The 20,748-nt window shown below is 38.8% G+C and overlaps 1 protein-coding gene across 3 annotated transcripts in view; it reads right to left on the bottom strand.

The window, feature by feature from the left end:
- Positions 1-20,748, bottom strand: part of LOC133530596 (solute carrier family 41 member 2-like) — a 138,478-nt gene that overhangs the window by 95,287 nt on the left and 22,443 nt on the right. The window lies entirely within an intron of this gene.

The following is a 20,748-nucleotide window of genomic DNA, read 5'->3' on the forward strand; positions in this document are numbered from 1 at the left end:
TTTTTCATACTAAACTGAACTGTATGATGATAACAGCGCTCTCTTGACAATAATGATATATTTCTGGTCAGGCTTTAGATTAGTTTAGAAAATATAAGTAAGTACCTACTTAGATACGCTGCGTTATTACCTGCACTCGTAACGAATTATCTTAGCATATTACGTACTGAGACAAATCATTTACCAATGCTTATAATCGATTAAGTAAGGCGGTATTATCGAAACGCATGTAAAGTCACGTACTGATTAAATTTGGAGTACCTATATAGTAAATACGTCAGTACTCTGTGGAGGGGCGAATGATTTATTACTTAAATAACTTAATGGATTTTAGTACAATTGTACCTCAACCGACTATAAAAGGATGCGTTTTATATATTATACACCTATAATATCTATCACGACGACAAAGTTGGGTAAAAAACTTAAAATGGGTATGGGATGTCGTTTTTGATTTTTCAAATCCTCTGTTTTTTTAAATATAATGTTTATATTATCCAAAATGTACGTAAATTTTCCTATTGTAAGCGATGGACAAGTGTCTGTAAAACCCTATACTTTCCGAGTTAGCAACTTATACCAGTTTGTCAGAGAATAATTATTAGTGTGAAATATATACACGTGTAGCGATTTAATGACTATTTTCTACGCCTTATTACAAAGCAGTAAGACTCAAATTAACCATATCTCTGACGCAGACTGTACGTGTTCAATCCATTTTAATCGAAATTAAGATAATGCGGTTTCTCACAAATTGGTTTTTAGTTGTTTGCGTAAGGTTCCGGTCGGGTGCACGTGGCGTAAGACTTTTGTAAGGGCAGGAGAAAATATTACTTATTTAGAAGAAAAATGTCGGATGTTCTTACTAAACACACCTCACTTCTTCTTCTTCCTCGCGTTGTCCCGGCATTTTGCCACGGCTCATGGGAGCCTGGGGTCCGCTTGACAACTAATCCCAAGATTTGGCATAGGCACTAGTTTTTACGAAAGCGACTGCCATCTGACCTTCCAACCCAGAGGGGTAAACTAGGCCTTGTTGGGATTAGTCCGGTTTCCTCACGATGTTTTCCTTCACCGAAAAGCGACTGGTAAATATCAAATGATATTTCGTACGTAAGTTCCGAAAAACTCATTGGTACGAGCCAGGGTTTGAACCCGCGACCTCCGGATTGCAAGTCGCACGCTCTTACCGCTAGGCCACCAGCGCTTTTACACACACCTCACTTATGATGTAAGTTTTTGCACGCCTGGGAAATTGTTGATAGCAATAATAAAACGGTAATGTTTTTTATCCCATAGCCCAGAATTTAGTCCATTGCTCTCACCCAATACCCTAGTTAATTTTAGATTCCAACTCTGTCAATAGTCCTTAGACCCTGGCGGGTGCTGCCTCTGCGTGCGTCTCGTGGCAAGGTCAGCATCCGCTCGGAATACCCCTTACATTTCAATAAAGTGTCAATAGGGGCTACGTGTTGGCTTCGGCTCCGGGCACGCCTCCCAAATGTTCGGAACACCATTGTATCGTGATGGGAAAGACATACAAATAATAAAATATAAGATTGTTTATATTGATATAAACATTCCGCGCCAGATATTAGTAAGGACCGGAAAGAATATAACTTGGGTGCCATAAACAGGGGCACAATTTTTCTTCGATTTTAGATCCACCATTATATAATTAATTAAGGCGTAACTAAATCCCACAGACTTCGCTGGCTCGGTCACCTACTCAGAATGGGGGAGGATCGCGTAGTCAAGGAAGCTTGGGGCGACCAACCGGCCGTCGTCCGATCGGGCGCCCCAGGTACCGCTGGTGTGATGTCGTGGAGGCGGACCTGCGTCGGCTGAATGCCAATTCATGGCAGGAAACCGCGCTGGATCGGGACAGGTGGCGTTCTCTCGTTTCGGAGGCCAAGATTCTTTTTGGATCGCTGAGCCAAAGCAGTTAGTCAGTTAGTTATTATATAATTAATGATTTTTCGACAATGTTACTAAACGGAAACTCAAAAACGGAGTGTACAACCGTTCCTCGCGTACTTTATCAACAAAATCGTGTGACCGACGAACGGTGGCGGTGTTATCAAACAATGGTATTACATCAAACATTGTACGGGTCAGATTTACAGCGCCTGCCTTTTAAGCATAATTAGTCTTACGAAGAGTCCCGGGTTCTAATTCTGGTAAGGGTATTTATTTGTAAGTTTATCGCAAATACTTGTTCTTGAGTTATGGATGTTTTCTATGTATACATAATTATATGTATAAATAACAATTTGGTATCGTAGCCACTAGGCTACAACCACCAACAACAGAAACCTTATTGAGCTTCCTGTGGGTCTAGGTTGATCTGCGTAAAATTGTCTTATAATTTTTATTTTATTTATTCATTAAAACTTAACATAAATATTAGATATATTGAAACGGTTCACTCACATTTTATGTAAAAAATCTCGTCATGTTTCTCTCCATAACATTGACATATATCTAATTACGGGCCGTACGGGCAATAAGAATGGGCCCAGTACAGCGGTGTCAGGCTGGCACGCATTGACAGTGACACCGTATCACGCAAACGAATGCGAGCCATTCGTGCAGTCTAACGCTACTGCGCGATTGGTTGATGAGTTTGCATCACGCGTGCGATTGGTCGCAACTAGTTGCGTTAGACTGCATGGATGGCTCGAATTTGTGAGTGACACCACTGAACTAGCACCATTCTTAGTGCCCGTAAGGCCCATCCTTTGATATATGCCAATGCTCTATAACGAGTTCAACAGTAGCAGGACGCGTTGGAGAACCGACGAAAAATACTATTTATTAGGTATAGTCTGTCTGTTTTCTAAGATCAAATACGCCATAGTAAATGTATGGCGAACTTGATCTTAGAAAAACGAACAGGCTATACTACTAAGTACCAAACTATTCGACCGAGGGAAGTGAGGTCTCAAGTTTAATTAGAGGTACACTTTTAATGTTTATAAGTTCTTGGGTCAACCAATATTCATAAAATTTAGCAGAAACGTACAGCGAGCTGAAAAATTAAAAGAATTGCATTCATAAAGTGGGTAGATAAGTAGGTACTTTATACAAATTTTTAAGTTGGATTGTGAGAAAGATCAGCCTGAAGGTCTCTTACTCCCTAAGGAAGTTACATAACGGCGGCAGCTAGACGGTATCGCCATTAAATTTAATCCTCATATTAACTTTTCCCACATTTTATTTGTATAATCCTGAAAAAAATTAATATTATGTCGGTGGCAAACAAGCATACGGCCCGCCTGATGGTCAGCTGACTCCGTATCCTATCTTAATCTTTAATAACTAGCTTAAATCTAAAACGAGCCCTTGAGGTGTACCAAGGATACTGGCGGCATTTCCTCGTATCGTAATGCTGATACGTTGTGCGAGGAAGCCGCCAGCTCTTCGGTCACCAGTTACGTCAACCAAACGCATCGCGATTTCTGCAAAGAACTTATACGCGCTGAGACCCCATGGACCCAGAGTCTCCTACATTTTGATTGTCGTTTAATCCTCATAATGATTCCGACATTTTGATTATAATGTCAATGTAACGATTCATCACGAGACTCGACACGTCACTAGCATGCTTAATGACATAGAATTTGAAACAAACTGACCTTCCGATAGTTCCGATACTATTGCGCTGTTAACTATCAATTTAAAACTTTATTACAATCAAATAAGGTCCATTGATATTTGATAGTCAGTGCAGAGTTCCTGTTAGTACAATGATCTGCGCTGTATACGTGGAATATTTAATGATATATTTTATACACCGGGGTTTTGTTAGATACCTATACAGTTGTTAGCGGAACTGTTTGACTGCGGAAGCAGCAACCCAAGCAGATAGAACAAGAGGATATCCATGCAAGTTTGGTACCAAACCAATACCGTAAAACTACCCAACTATAGTCCAATACTGCAACTATGGTCCACAAGTTCAAAAGGAAATTAAGTATCTATCCCAATGTTCCTTTAGGTTTACTCCTAGTTTTACCTTCCATTTATAGACATACTTTGCCTTAGAACTACAAAAATATAGTAAAATACACACCTGAACGAGAAAAATTGAGTTTATTTGTGGACCATAGTTGGGAGCTTTGGACTATAGTTGGGTGGTTTTACGGTAATAAAGTCAATTTTAAATTTTTATGTCGAGTACTGACCACATATATCACTAATAAATTATCTAATATATCATTGATCGTTATTTGATATCGTATTTGTAAAAATTTGACATTAATTCATGTAAGTGCCCCTGTGGCATATTTGCTGAATAAATATCTGACTTTCAGTTTACTGCATAAGAACTGTAAAAGTGGTAGTCATAAACTTTCTATTGAGACTAATTAATTCTCTAGGTCTAGATAAATTACTATGCTTATTTAGTTTATTCGTTGATTTTATAACTTCCAATTGGTATAAATAGAGTATTACTAGTGTAGTATATCACAATACTACATGTAGGTAGATATAACTAGTAAGTTAGGTATAGATATAGTTATGTGGGTATGCCGCTCGCGCTTAACCATGTTTTTAGTTGAGAATAAACCGCCAATGAAGTCACATCGTGTTTCTTTATATCGCCCTATACATACATATCATTTGGCGCAGTCGCGAACCTACAAGTTATTTGTGTAGTGAACAGTGCAAGTGAAAGATTATGTCTGTGGGAAAATTAAAAGCATTTGATATTAATGACGGGAAGTGGTCGACATATTGTGAGATCGTGGAACAATACTTTTTAGCCAATGATGTAGATGACGCGAAGAAGGTTCCTATACTGATAGCATGTGTGGGTACTGCCACATACGAGTTAATGGTAGACCTTTGCAGTCCAAAGAAACCAAAGGACCTTAAATACGACGATTTGATCGAGTTAGTCGCGTCGCACATTCAACCGAAGCCATCTTATCTCGCCGAACGGTACAAGTTTCGTTTAACAAAGCAAACCGAAGGTGAATCGGTCGCCCAGTTTGCCGCCTCGTTGAAGCGCCTCGCTACAACGTGCGACTTCAAAACTACGTTAGATGACAACCTGAGGGACCAATTTATATGTGGCCTTAAAGACGAAACAACCCGTCAACGCTTGTTTTGCGAAGAAAATCATTTAGATTTCAAAAGGGCCTATAAAATGGCGGTATCGTTGGAGTCCGCTGCCAAAAACGCCGCAACTGTTGTAGACAAAAAACCGTCTAGCTCCAAAGAAGACGATCTTCATGCGGTATACACGGCGCCGGCACCGGGACAGGGGCGCGGCACCAGCGGCGCGCGCTTCGCTCGGCGGGGCGGCGCGGCGGCCGCCACGGCTGGCCGGGGGCGCGGCGCGGGCACCGCGGCGCGGCCGACCCGGAGCTCGTGGGGCCCTCGGCAACAGTGTATCTGCTGTGGCGAACAAGGTCACGACCAAACCAGATGCAAGTTCAAGGAATACGTTTGTAAAATATGTTTAAAAAAAGGCCATTTAAAAAGAGTGTGTCCCAACATTCGTGACATGAATTATACTACGAATATCAACATGGAAAATAATTGGGGGCAAGATAACGGCTCAAATAGCAACCCGGATGAAGACTGGGAGCCAGGCCAGACTGGTGATTTTGAGGGCCTATACCACGTAGAACTGACGGGACGGGAGCCGGTAATTGCCGAGGTCATCGTCGACGGGAAGAAGCTGCAGATGCATGTTGACACCGGTTCACCAGTTGCTTGTATTAACGAAAATATGTACAAAAAGTTGTTCGGACACCACACATTGCATAAAGACGATTCGAAGTTACGTGGATACAATCGTGTACCAATCCAGTCTCTCGGATTCATACGTGTAAGTGTGGCGTACTTAAACATTAGACAAGAATTGGACCTACATATCATCGTGAACGGCGGTGTACCATTATTAGGTAGGGAGTGGATAAAACCATTAGGTATGAGCATCATCGTCACAGACTCAGTGTTAAAAATCGACAAAAGTAATAACAAGTGCATTGAAGTGTTAGATACGTCAGCGTTGATGCGTGAACATTCCGGCGTGTTTAGCGAGTCCCTTGGAAGGCATGTGAGCGCGCGCGCGACGCTGCGCGTGCGGCCGGACGCGCAGCCCGTGTTCCGGCGCGCGCGCCCGCTTCCGCTTGCGTTGCGCGCGCCAGTCGACGCCGAACTCGAGCGCATGGAGCGCGCAGGTATAATTACGCCGATCTCTTCCTCTGACTGGGCTTCATGCTTGGTTGTCGTGGTCAAAAACAATGGTAGCCTTAGAATTTGCGGGGATTATAAGTCCACCCTCAATCCGGTATTAGAAGTAGACAGATATCCACTTCCGCGTGCCGAACAGTTATTTAATAATCTTAATGGGGGAAAACTATTTTCCAAATTGGATTTGAAGGAAGCATATATGCAAGTTGAACTCAGCGAGGAATCGAAAAAGTACACAGTAGTAAACACACATCGCGGTCTATACATGTATAACAGATTAGTATATGGGGTAGCGTCAGCAGCGTCAATATTTCAGCGCGTCATAGAACAGGTAGTGGCCGGAATCCCCAATGTGACAGTTTATCAGGATGACGTTTTGATTACCGGTAATAGTGAAGCCGACCACATTAAAAACTTAAAAAGTGTCCTAAACCGCTTTGAAGCTGCGGGGTTGACTTTGCGCAAAGAGAAATGTACTTTTTTCGCAAAAGAAGTTAAGTATTTGGGCTTCATTATTTCTGAAAACGGGGTAAGAATGGACAATGACAAAATTAAGCCTATATTGGAGGCTCCGGCACCCGAAAACACGTCTACACTAAAATCCTTTTTGGGCATGGTTAATTTTTATTCGAAATTCATTAAAGGATTCACAGATATCTTGACGCCGCTATACCGATTGTTAAAGAAGGGACAGACGTGGGAGTGGGGCCAACCGGAAAAAGAAGCCTTCAACAAAATCAAAGTCGCATTAACGAATAGTCCAGTTTTAACTCATTATAGTGAAAGCCTGCCACTGATTCTATGTTGTGACGGGAGCCAGACGGGGGTAGGTGCCGTCATACTGCACCGAACGGCGGAGGGTGAACGGCCCATCGCATATGCATCGCGCGCGCTTAATGCGGCCGAGCGTAATTATAGTCAGATTCACCGCGAAGCACTTAGTATCGTCTTTGGCATAAAAAAATTTCATACGTACTTGTATGGTCGGCAGTTCACCCTGCGTACAGATCATCGTCCGCTGGTAAGCATTTTTGGGTCTAAAGCAGACATTCCAGCCACTGCTGCTGGGCGGCTCATTAGGTGGGCGCTATTGTTGTCGGGCTACCAGTATGACATTGAGTACGTAAAATCAGCAGACAACATAGCAGATGGACTGTCTCGCTTACCATTACCCATAGTAGACCAGAGCGATGCCAGTGACGATTGCAGCTTTGTACAGTTTATAGAAAATAATTTTCCAATTCGTGCGCTCGATGTCAAGAGGGAAACTGCCGTTGATAAAACACTTAATCTAGTGTCACAATATGTCAAATCAGGTTGGCCGAAGACAGGAGTGGCAGCAGATCTGCTCCCTTATTATAGAAGACGAGATGAGCTCAATGTAGAAGGTGGGTGTCTCATATGGGGTTCTCGTGTCGTGGTGCCGGCGGCGCTGCAGGCGGCAGTGCTGGCTGAGGTGCACGGTGGACACCTGGGCATTGTCAAGTGTAAGAGTATCGCGCGGAGCTATGTCTGGTGGCCTAGGATAGATCTGGACATCGAGCAGCAGTGCAACTCATGTCGGGTTTGTGCAGAGACAGCGGATGCACCCCCGCGAGTCGCCATAGTGCCTTGGACCACGTCAAAAAAGGCATTCGATAGAATACACATAGATTTTTTGTCATATAATGCGAAATCATACCTTATAGTCGTAGATAGTTATTCAAAATGGATAGAAGTGTTTCCAATGACTACTACAACGGCCGAAGCTACTACAGATAAGTTAAGGGAGTTATTCGCTAGATTTGGGATTCCATCCAAATTAATCTCAGATAATGGACCCCCATTTAGTAGTGAACAATTCGCAAGTTTCTTAATGAAAAATGGGGTCACACACATCACGTCAGCTCCTTACCAACCTGCGTCGAATGGGGAAGCGGAGATAGCTGTGCGCACAATAAAAAAATGTTTAAAGAAGGCAACGAAAGAAAACACTAACCCTAACCAATTTTTACAGCGCTTTTTGTTAGATTATAGAAACACTAAACACTGCACTACGGATGAGTCACCAGCTGCATTGTTGCTAGGGCGTCAATTAAAAACAAGACTTGACCTACTCAAAACCGGTCTGTTTGACACTGTAGAAAAAAATAAGCAAACAAAAATAGCTCGTGGACCCCAGAACAGTAGGTCATTCGAAGTCGGGGATTTAGTGTGGGCCAGAGACTTCCGTAAGGGTCATAAGTGGATTGAGGCTACGATTAAGCAGGTATTAGGCAACAATAACTATAAAGTTCAGACAGAGGAAGGCATAATATCTCGGCACACAAATCAATTACGCGCGCGCCACGATTACGGGACGGCGCCGACGGACGAGCGCGAGGCACGTTACAATGGCGTGACATCGGGCGTTAACGTAGCTCCCCTGGCGGCGGCAGGTTGTAGGATCCCGAGGGATGCACCAGCGCCACCCGCCGCCAGCCCCAGACCGGTGCGCGCTCGCATGCCTGTTATGCGTTACGGTTTTGAAGAAGCGTATCCGTAAACATGAGAATAATATATATTTTACAGTACATATGGGGCTACTTTATAGCACTAGTGCGAGAAGTAGCATATTACGTTATTGTGTCGAACATTTAAAGGGCCATATGTACTGTAAAACGATGTACGATACATGTGCGAGTAGGTAATTCGCAACTCGTGTCGATTTAAAACACTCCCTTCGGTCGTGTTTTAATTTATCGCCACTCGTTTCGGGTTTTCTATTTTTCGCACTTGTATCGTAATGTACTATTTTCCTTATTGTCAAACACAGTTATAATTATATATATTATTAACAAAAAAAAAAATTAAACCTATATGACATACCATGTCATCAAAATAGCCTCCTAAGGGTCACCATAATTACAAGACAATTACAATTTACGTTGGGTTATATTAAGTTGTGTTTTACAACTCGCATCATCTAAATTGAAACAATCGCTAATCTTTTCCATTTGGAAGATACTTACATTTTATTGAGGTTATTCGTACTACATGCATATGCATAACAGTAACGAGGTTAAACTATCATACCTTTCCATTGTTAATAATTGGCGCTAGTTTTAAGTCACCATCATTTTTTTTTTCCTTTATTGTAAGTAAGTACCTACTTGGATTACGGGGAGAGTAAATAGGTACAGTATTAGCCCTCACTTCAGTCATTTCTTGCATTTTTAGGGTTTAACTGTAAAACTATTATTATTTGTTATAACTTTAGTCAATAAGAATTATCGCCTAAGCAATTATGTAAACGCCACATCCCTTCTTACTTATAGTGTCCGCCATGTGTCATCCAGCAAACAGCTGTTACTCGCCTGACCTAGTTACACATATACTTAAGCATCTGCATGTGCCTATGTACAATACAATCAAGTAAGTACGTACAAGACAGAACCTATCGGTAAGGGGGGAAGTAGTGTAGTATATCACAATACTACATGTAGGTAGATATAACTAGTAAGTTAGGTATAGATATAGTTATGTGGGTATGCCGCTCGCGCTTAACCATGTTTTTAGTTGAGAATAAACCGCCAATGAAGTCACATCGTGTTTCTTTATATCGCCCTATACATACATATCAACTAGTTGATAGGGTTGTCCCTTAAAGCTATAGTAACGGCATTAGGGCATCCGCTAGCTTAGGCTGATGCACGGAGCGGTGAGCGGGTTAACGATAACAAAAAATAAAACCGACTTCAAAAATTACTAAAGCGCCATACATGTACCTATAACATTTGAAGAGTTCCCTCGATTTCTCCAAGATCCCATCATCAGACCCCGACTTGGTGCCAACGGGACCATCTCGGGGTTATACCCGTTCAATTAAAAAAAAATTTGAAAATCGGTTCACGATTCTCGGAGATATCGACTTATCGAGTAACATACACACAAAAAAAAACACTCAAATTGAGAACCTCCTCCTTTTTAGAAGTCGGTTAAAAAATAGTATGAGCATGAGCAACGCTCAGCACCCCTAGTGTAAATTTATTCGATAGCGTGACGTGACGTACGCGTTTACGTTAAGTCTCATTTTGTATGGGATTTTGAGCTTTCAAAACGTCCCGCTTGGCGCGCTGTTTCTAAATCCCATACAAAATGAGAATGAACGCAAACGCGTACGTCACGTCACGCTGTCGAATAAATTTACACTAGGGGTTCTGGCGCGGACACGTGCGACGTGTTTTACCTACCTGGAGTATAACCGCAAAAATTCGTAAATTGCGAGCATTTTTATCTGTCACTCTAATTACACCTTCATTAGAGTAAAAGAGAAAGATCCCGCAATTTGCGAATTTCGGTTTTGGCGGTAGGCCCCCGGAGTGCGTGCGGCCGCTCCGTGCAACCGCGCCAGTTAGCGAACGCCCTTAGGCAAATGATATGCTTACAAATTCTTTTCTTCATTCTAGACCTACAGTTTCCAATATTTATCTAAATTTATAGCTAAACACGATGTCGCACGAGAAAAACAATGTATCTTTAATCTTAATTAAATCTTTACTACGTTTAAAAAATAAATAAAGAGCCTATAGTAAACACCCCTATAATGGAACAGGCACCAGTAATAGGATGGTATAGACAAATCCTGTAAAACAAGTATTTACCATCAGTTTTTAATCGCTGGCAACATTTTACCATAAACAAGAGCCAAAGAGCTGCCTAAGTTTAATTGTTCATTGATATTTGTTAGTTCAGAAAGTAATGGCGCCATACGTCTCATGATTGGAGCAAAAAACCATAGTTTTAATTGGTTAATAATATTGAAACCTATTGCAGTAGCTTTCATTAAATACATAGCGAACATAAAGGACAAATTGGACATTCAACTTTTAAAACATTTACAGCTGTAGAAATTTTACAGGTGTCGGTGAAATATAAAAAATACTCCAAATTTTCTCTTAAATGTCCCATGATTGGTGCCGTTAACATATGGTGATGTCATATATGTCAACATTATTAAAATTTTACTGTCATTATAAAATGCACATGCACGCTTAATAAACATATTTTTCGAATAGTTTGTTTTTATATTTACCTCTTTTTAACCAGGTACAAGGTACTAGCGGAGCCAGAGAAGACAGCAATCACGATTTTCCCTAGTTTATAACTAGAGATGAAACCCACTGATTTCTAACCTAAACGGTTTACCGCATACCATAGACTAAGACTAGTTGACGTAAACACCGCAAATCTATTACATCACCCATTCTAAAAAGACTTAAGTGAAATACATTTAAATGAAAACAGAACGTTTAGATCTTCGCTGCCTTTGGAGAAAATGTAGGAAACACTTTGAATTTTCTATGAAAATACGTCGTTTTTATCAAGGCACTGCAATCTATGGAGAAAAAGCAGTAATTAGAGAAACTCGCGCCGCTCACGATTTCATAATTACTGCATTCACGGTCAATAGCAGGCTTGTTTACTCGGCGACAGGCACAAAATCCAGAGGTCCTACCGCGAACCACGTTCGACGTGTTGCCTCTCTGACGCAATTCTAAATTCGTACGTAAGTGTGACAGGGAGAAAACACGTCGAACGTGTTTCGCGGTGGGCCCTCAGAGCACGCCGGCTGCGCGTGCATCAGTGCGTTGACGTGCGCATAAATCTTGCGGCCGAAGAAGAAGAAACAAGTAAAAGTTCAAGTCTACGCACAGGTATCCGGTGTGCACAGGCCTTTAGATAAAGATAAAGATGGTTTATTTTCGAAGTAGAGGTATATTACAATGCGCTTATGAACGTCAAATAAAGCTACGCCGGCTCTAACCCTACACCTTTTCATTCATTCATGATTTAAGTAAATCCCTCCTAAATTTAAAGGATGGTCTCCTTTAATGGCTATATTTGGACTGCGACCACAGGTGCATTGCTGGTGCGTTGCAACAGCGGGAAATAATGCTATTTTCATTTGTATTAATTTTGATGAGTTTGAACCTTAAATTGTACCTACACCTATTAGGCAGTCAGAACACGGCGCGTAAGAGACGCGTAAGCGTATAGACGACGCTTCGTGTGCGGACTTATTTGAACTAGTACGTGGTTGTAGCGCTCACGTTCTCGCGCGTATTATGATTTTGAAAAAAAGTAAAACCTATTAACTTAGTTTTTCATTGTTAATAACATACTAAAAAAACCGGCGAAGTGAGAGTTCGTTATACTCGCGCACCGAGGGTTCCGTACAAACTTTGAATTATCTCATGTAACTATAAAGGCGAAAGATTTTTGATCAGAAGTACCTGTACTAAGTATATTTGTGTACAGCGCCATCTATCGACAAATTATCTAACTAATTTGCGCGATGTAATGTGAATGCACGTATGTTGTTTTTTTCGTGGATAATTATTTATCATGTGAACCGATTAAAAAAAAAAATATTTGAAAAAAGGTGTATTTAATGTCATCTCATACAAATTTCAAGTGTAATAAACACAGGTTGGTTAAATTGGAAACTGAACTCGGAAATGTGTAAAAATTTCATAATCTGGTCTTTTTTTCACATTTTCCTTCATAAATATTTTTTTTATTCAAATAAAAAAAATGTTATGGAATATACAATTTATGAGATCTTTCAAATGATACCCGACTTGAAATACCTATAGTCACTAGATTTTTAAATTTTGGCCTCTTCAAACTGGCCATTTTCCGTAGTTAAGAAAAAAAAATATCTTAATTTTGTTTGGGTTAGCATGGTTTATAAATATTCCAAATTTCAAATCGATAGCTTAAGTGGTGCTCGAGAAATTTAGCGATGTGACAGACAGACGGACGGACAGAGTCGCACCATAAGGGTTCCTTTTGCACCTTTTTGGGACGAAACTCTAAAAAAACATGAAAAATATTTCAAAGTGGAAAAAAAGTTCTCTTTTTTAGGGACGATCACGTGGTATACTCGCCTCTTAAGGTGCCGTAGATTCAGAGAGAAGAGTTTTGGAAAAAAACGCACCACGTTTTTAAAACAATTTAATTAACAATCTTGAAAAAACTATTTAACTATCAAGTTTGCCAGAGACATGGTTACATAAGGTGTTATAAGGTTTTACTCAAGGTAAGAAAGTACACACATCTCGCCAACATTAAGGGCATTAGGCATGCCTTGAGAATACTACTGACTTTTTGAGTTTTGCTCGACAGCAAAAAATTACGAACATAGTTCTAAAACGCACTTTAAAAATGTATAACAATGTATGCCCAAAAGCTAAAAATTATGTTAAAATTAATTCTAAAAATGCGCAAAGTTATTTTCGAGGGAACTCAGCGAATGCTTTTTAATTTTTTTTTATTTACAACAAATAAAGTACGAGTACCTACTATTTAAATAGTGTTATGTTTTATCTCTTTAAATTAAAGAACGTAAAACCACCCAAATATATTTGTGTGAAAATCCGGCCCTGTTTTTTACCTGCTCCCCGAGAAACATAAAATTGCTTCCTTGGCGCTAGCTAGCCGTGCGCTCGCATTACCAGTGCAAGCGAGGTCTTCGAATACGTATCTTTGTTTCGGATCGCAGTGTCACAAGTTAAGCTGGTTTGAGAGCGTTTAGTCGCCTACCTTAGACGCACCAATAGAGATCAGACAGATATTCTGTTAGAATTCTGTATTAGTTCATAATGAATCTTATTCTGTGCTCAATAGAGTAGTAATTCAATAAACGCTACCTATGCGGCTTGACCATTTTTTCATAGTGGCACGCGCCTTTGCGGTTTTTAAACAATAGATAAGACGATAATCCGTAGAAGCTCACGGAGAAAAATAGAAACTATACATGCTATTCGAGCACGCACATCCATCTTGCTCGCGCTTACACTCAGTGAGTGTGAGAGAAGAACATGAACCTACAGCGCTAGGTACCATTAGGCCTCATCTTCCACAATTGGCTACTTGTCTGTTTTTTGTAAATAATGTCAAACGATCTTGATTTTCCTGGAGATCAAATGTCTATATAGGACTCATGGCATTTAAACAACACAAAGATCAGAAATGAGAGTTAAAGTCTGACGCTCGCACTCGACGATTGAAACGCCTCTAACAAAATGATAAGGTGATGTGACGTCACATCATATAAGTCTGTCCTAAATGTATGGAAGATCAAGGAAATTGCCATTTTGACCCTGAAATATTGCGTTTATGTGTATAGTTGTCATACAATTTATTTTTCATTAAAATGTAAGGAATCGAATGGTACCACTTTCTTTTGTATTTTTAAGACAATTTTTTTTTTTTTTTTTCAGATTTCGGAGCCTTGTATTTTTTTATAATCTCAATATATTTATTTTAATTCCACTTTTTTTATAATGGATGGCTCATTTTCTATCCATTTAACTAAATGTTGTTATAATATTCAACATGTGTCAAGTACCCAATTAATAAATGTTTTACATTATGAAAGTAGCCTATTTCGGCGGCACGTGGAATACCTATACGTAATTCGAGACAAGTAGGACGCTCGATCCCGGTCAGTCGATAAATGGGATCAGCCTTTTAAGGGCTCCGGTTTACACTTGACTTACTTCTTTCGTTATGCCAGTGGGGAGACACTAAAGCGTTCGGGCATTCTCAGCGCCGTTCGGCTCAACATTGCTCCGAGCAATCATTAGGGTTGGCACAACTTGCCGCCCCTTTGCGTGCACAACCACAGATAAGATAATGACTTGAATTTTGACAACCCTAAATAGCTGAAAGGGATAGCGCCATACATTAGAGAGAGACAGCATGATTTGTTCCTGAATCGCTGTCAAACTTCGGTTTTGTAGGAACTGTCATTTCTGTACGGTAGTACTATTATTTATTCTGTGGTTATGGCTACGATTTCACATTTTATCATTTTTTTCAATTGCTTTTATTTCTTCCACCACGAACACCGTACGAGTTGCAAAAGTGCATACCCGCCTTATGTATGAATTCCAAATCATAGGTGAACTTAGTGTATTTTAAGTTTAGTTACTATGACCCTGATGACCAGAACCCTTAGTGTAAATTTATTCGATAGCGAAACGTGATGTACGCGTTTGCGTTAAGTCTCATTTTTTTTCAAATTACATTCATATACATAATCAATTTTAAAGTTACTCCCCAAACTGCTTATGCGGTTTGTTGGCGAGACAGCGCTCATTTTTTACATTTTTATGCACCTAAAAAGGCACCGTATTTAACCCCTTACCGCATATGCAACCTATATATATGGCTGATATAATCTTTTTGTATGGGATTTTGAGTTTCCAAAACGTCCCGCTTGGCGCGCTGTTTCTAAATCCCATACAAAATGAGACTTAACGCAAACGCGTACGTCACGTTTCGCTATTGAATAAATTTACACTAGGGGTACTGAGCTGGGCGAACACAGTCAACTACAAGTATCTTCATTAGGTATCACTATTTTTTTTCGGCGGAGGTCCGGTGCGGAATAAGTGGGTAAGTATTTTTTTTTTTCTGATAGCCCGTTGAAATAAAACTATGCAATTACGCACTATACGCTATATAAAATACATTAACATAGTTTTATTATTATTTAATCTTTAATTAAATTACTAATAAAGCGCTTTTCATACCATAAAAATTTTCCAGATGATATTTAATCGGGAAAACTGGTAGGTATTATTCGTCAATGGCCAGTGTTTTTGCCCGTCCGTATTAGCGCGGCCATACCATTACCGTACTTATCCTGTTTTCGGTAAATTACCGAAAACTGGAATCGAAATATTTTATAATTACGTATATTAAATTAATTATTTAATTTATTTTAAATCTATGTTTTGCTTTCGTATGTCCGGATGTTCCCCTCTACAGGTCCCAATTCTCAACTGAATCTCGTGAAATTTTGTAAGCAGGTTCAGTAGCTACATATAATTTTTCAGTCGTTTCGTTTTTTGGAAAATGTTCAAAATGGTGGAAATTGGCATAAAGGACTTAAGTGCCATTACGGCCCATGGCACTTAAGGCTATTGTAAGTACGCTTTGAAAATGGCTCCATGAAGTATTTTTTTGTTTTTATATGTTTTATTTAAGCTTATCGATCTTATCGTGAGGTCTACAGCTCGAGGAGTCACTAGTTTATAATAAATTTATATTTACCAAGTTTTTACTTTTTACGTTTATTCACTGAACAACTGCCCTATCAAATGTATCATCATCGGACCCATTCCTTCCTAATTTCTTTATTAATTATCGAATGCTCTAAATAACATATAGCTATTGAAATCGGACCGAATCACAGATCATTTGTCCACTAGATGCTCGATGGCTTTGACGACCGGTCTGGCCTAGTGGGTAGTGACCCTGCCTATAAAGCCGATGGTCCCGGGTTAAAATCCTGGTAAGGGCATTTACTATATTTGTGTGATGAGCACGGATATTTGTTCCTGAGTCATGGGTGTTTTCTATGTAGTTAAGTATTTTATAAATATTCATATACTTATTATATACAGGGTCGTGGAGCAAGAGAACAAGACATCACACAGAATTCAAAGATGAGTCTAATGATGTTGCTCACTATTTATTATAACCAATAATTATGATTATTTCTCAGATGACAAGTAGAAAAAAACATGTTTGCATACAGTTTGGTCACCGTACTCAATGTGACGTCTTGTCGCTTTCCATACAGCGTATGTCAAAAGTCATAGGGTGAACATGATTCTTCGTATAAGATTAATTTTACTTGAAAAATAATAAAAATCAAACTAATTATCTTTCAATCAAATACTACCGTATGATAATGTAAATCATTTATAGATTCAGAAAAAGTGGTTCTGGATCATGACCCAGAAATCACCCTGTATATATCGTTGTGTAAGTACCCACAACACAAGCCTTATTGAGCTTATACTGTAGGACTTAGTCAATTTGTGTAATAATGTCCTATAATATTTATTTATTTATTTATTTATGTGCATTATGCAACTAGTTCGCGTATCAGTTGACAATCGTTCATATCAATTGATTGATTGGCGTGGGATTTAGATATCAATAAAATCTAAAGTATAAGAGCTTACAATTAAAACTTTTTATGTTTAATAGGTCCACTATTGATAGCATATCTCGATAATGTTTTTATCTGGGATAATCCAAACTCAAGTTATAAAGGTTCAAAAAAACGACGAAGCGCTTTGAGAAAAGGTTGGTAGTGCTCTTGTACTTCACTTGGCTCGTCTTGGCAGGGGCACTGCCGTGCTCTAAGATAAAATAAGTATTAAAAAAATAAAGTGCTTTTAGTAATAAGGTCCACCGATGGACAGTTAACAGTGTGGGCAATGGTACTGCCGACTAAGAGCTCCATCTTTGGACCTTATTACAAAAGGCATAAGGTCCATTGATGAGTTAAGAGTGTTGCTATTAACGGAAGCCGACGGCCAACTTGAAGCGAATGGTTAGGATATTGCGGTGTCTTTAGGTGATACTCTATGGACTAAGTATAATATAATTTAACCATTGTTGTGATACTAAAAGTAGTGGCGTTCTATTAAGTTGAATAGGATAGTTATTAAGATAAAGATTATACTGTATGATGATGTTTACGACAGACAGGCGCACCGATTTGAACGGTATTTGATATTTATATGAGATTATATTAAAAATATGTTCTTTTAAATAATATTTAAAATCGGTTCAGATAATATCAAAAAAAGCAACATTTACCAATAGACCACCTTGCAGAGAACCGCAGCCAAATAACACTGGACCCTACTCATAGTGTTGTGAATATCATATCATAGAGATATGTTTGATTGATCGAAATGCGCTTTATTTCCGATTACTTTGAAAACCTGATATTATAAATATTATAATAAATCAATGAAAGATAACTATAAAAAAAAGCGGCCAAGTGCGAGTCGGACTCGCCCATGAAGGGTTCCGTACCATTTATGACTTATTAAAAAAAACTACTTACTAGAGCTCGTTCAAACCAATTTTCGGTGGAAGTTTGCATGGTATGTACATCATATATTTTTTAGTTTTATCATTCTCTTATTTTAGAAGTTCAAGGGGGGGGGACACATTTTACCACTTTGGAAGTGCCTCTCGCGCAAACTATAACTACAGTTTAGAAAAAATGATATTAGAGACCTCAATATCATTTTTGAAGGCCTATCCATAGATAATATGAAATATGAATGTGATAATATGATATATTATGTGAATATTTTTTAAATATTATCATTTAGATGTTGGTTTTAACTAAAATCTGCTTAATGATCATTTCACTAATTGTAATTTTGACATGTAATGTATGTGTACATTATTAATAATAAATATGAATATGATACATGAACATGTATGGGTTTGGCGAAAAAAAAATTTTGAGTTTCAGTTCTAAGTATGGGGAGCCCTCAAAATTTACTGTTTTTTTTTTCTATTTTTGTGTGAAAATCTTAATGCAGTTCACAGAATACATCTACTTACCAAGTTTCAACAGTATAGTTCTTATAGTTTTGGAAAAAAGTGGCTGTGACATACGGACGGACAGCCAGACAGACATGACGAATCCATAAGGGTTCCGTTATTTGGCTACGGAACCCTAAAAAACACTTTTCATTATAATTATGCTTACATCATTACCTGAGATAAGCCTTTTTTGGAATTCTTAATTTTTAGGGTCCCGTAGCCAACTTGGAACTTGGAACCCGTAGAGTTTTGCCATGTCCGTCCGTCCGCGGCTTTACTCCGTGATCGTTAGTGCTAGGAAGCTGCGATTTGAAATGGATACATAAATCCATCATGGCAACAAATGTTAAAAAAAAATGCAAAAAAATGTTTAGGGTAACTCCCCTAAAGACTTTTTGCTTTAATTCTATGGGGTGTCGTTGAACTTGGATAGGTCTCTCAAAATTAATCCGGGGTCTTCAAAAACCATTGTTTGACCAAAACCAATATTTTCTAAAAAAATCGCTCCGAAAGAAAAAAGATCCCCTCTCTAATTTATGAACCGTGGGTCCAAAGATTATGAAAAAAATCATGCAAGTCAAGCTTAGTAAATACTTTCAATGATAACTAGCGAACATGATCGGTTGAGCCGTTTTTGAGTTTTGCGAAGTCTTCCCTTCTTAGTAAAAGTGCTGCAAAAGGTACTCCTTTCTGCTTGTTATACCCAGGATACCACCTAATAGCCCCTGTTCAAGGCATCCTATTGTATTAAGCGGGCAACTACGGAACCCTACACTGAACATGGCCCGACGTGCTTAGCCGGTTTTTTATTATTTAATAACTTTCGACCAGTTTTTTATTACTCAATAAGCTTTTAGGCAATTGTACAGTTAGTATTTATTTTCAAATCTTAAACGCTCGTTTCTAATCTTTAATTACTGTAATTATATTGCCTAACTTTGCCTAGGCACAGGCACACAGCAAATATATTTCTATTTTATCAAATACAGAACCCAAAAGAAAAATAATGTAAGCGCCTTTGATTGAAGAAGGCATAACCCTTTTGCACTTGACCTCCAGACATACCAAATTAGGACCTTATGTCAATCTCTTAAGGACCATAATAGCTTGTTTAGTTTTTAAAATTTTAATCAGAGTCCAGAGGTCATTCACCCTTAGTAACTAAATAGAGTTTGAAAATGTAATAAAGCGTAGACGCCGAGTTTTTGCGTCACAGCAATTGTGACAGCGAAGTCACTTAAAATACCTTTTTTTTATATTTATCATGAAAGCAAGTGATATTTTGTGTTTAAATACTTTAACCCCCTTATTCATAAACGTGTACTAATGTTACGATGCCACTGATCATTGTTTGTCTTTTTTCATCATACCAATACGTCGGAAAGGGACAAACGATGATCAGCGGCATCGTAACTTTAGTACACGTTTATGAATATGGGGGTAAATGTGCATAATTTGGGTTTCAGGCAGGTATGCAAAAGTTAGAATTTTATAACATGTACTCCTCTGACTGTTATTTAAGGTTTAAAATGTGTTTTTTGTGATACTTATATATATTTAATAAATTATTATTTTATAAGTTCGCAAAACATGACAAAATTTTGTTACATTAATAAAAAAAATTCAACAAGCGAATATTTAGGGATTTTTACTGATGTGTGTGAGGCTACAATGTCATGGAATTCTATACGAATTCAATTCATCTGTACCGGCACATTACCACAGATATGAATATTAACTACTAATAAAACTTTAGATAGTACAAATGTTAAAAGGAAAATTTAAGCAGTAAACTATGTCATCAAAATTACTGCTTACGGTCAAAGCACCGCCGGCAGAGAAAACACGTGCGTCAATGATCGTGCGTATTATCCACAGTGACTGTGCCGTTCTATTCTGCGTGCAAATCCCTTGAATTCAGTTGGACAAGTTTTTTTTTTTCTGAGACTTGCGTCCAGACGTAGGGCTGATTTGACATTGTGAATTATTATTAGGAGAGGTACTTGCTTGTTTAATTCAGTCCCGATTTGAACTATCTTTTTATTTTTTGCCTGTAACTTATTTATTTACGACATTTTTACTGCGTTTTATATTTGCAGTCGTCGAATATTTGAAAATTCTGTGAAGAATGACTACTAAAAA

The sequence above is a fragment of the Cydia pomonella genome, chromosome 23 (genome assembly GCF_033807575.1).
Source record: "Cydia pomonella isolate Wapato2018A chromosome 23, ilCydPomo1, whole genome shotgun sequence".
Lineage (NCBI taxonomy): Eukaryota > Metazoa > Arthropoda > Insecta > Lepidoptera > Tortricidae > Cydia > Cydia pomonella.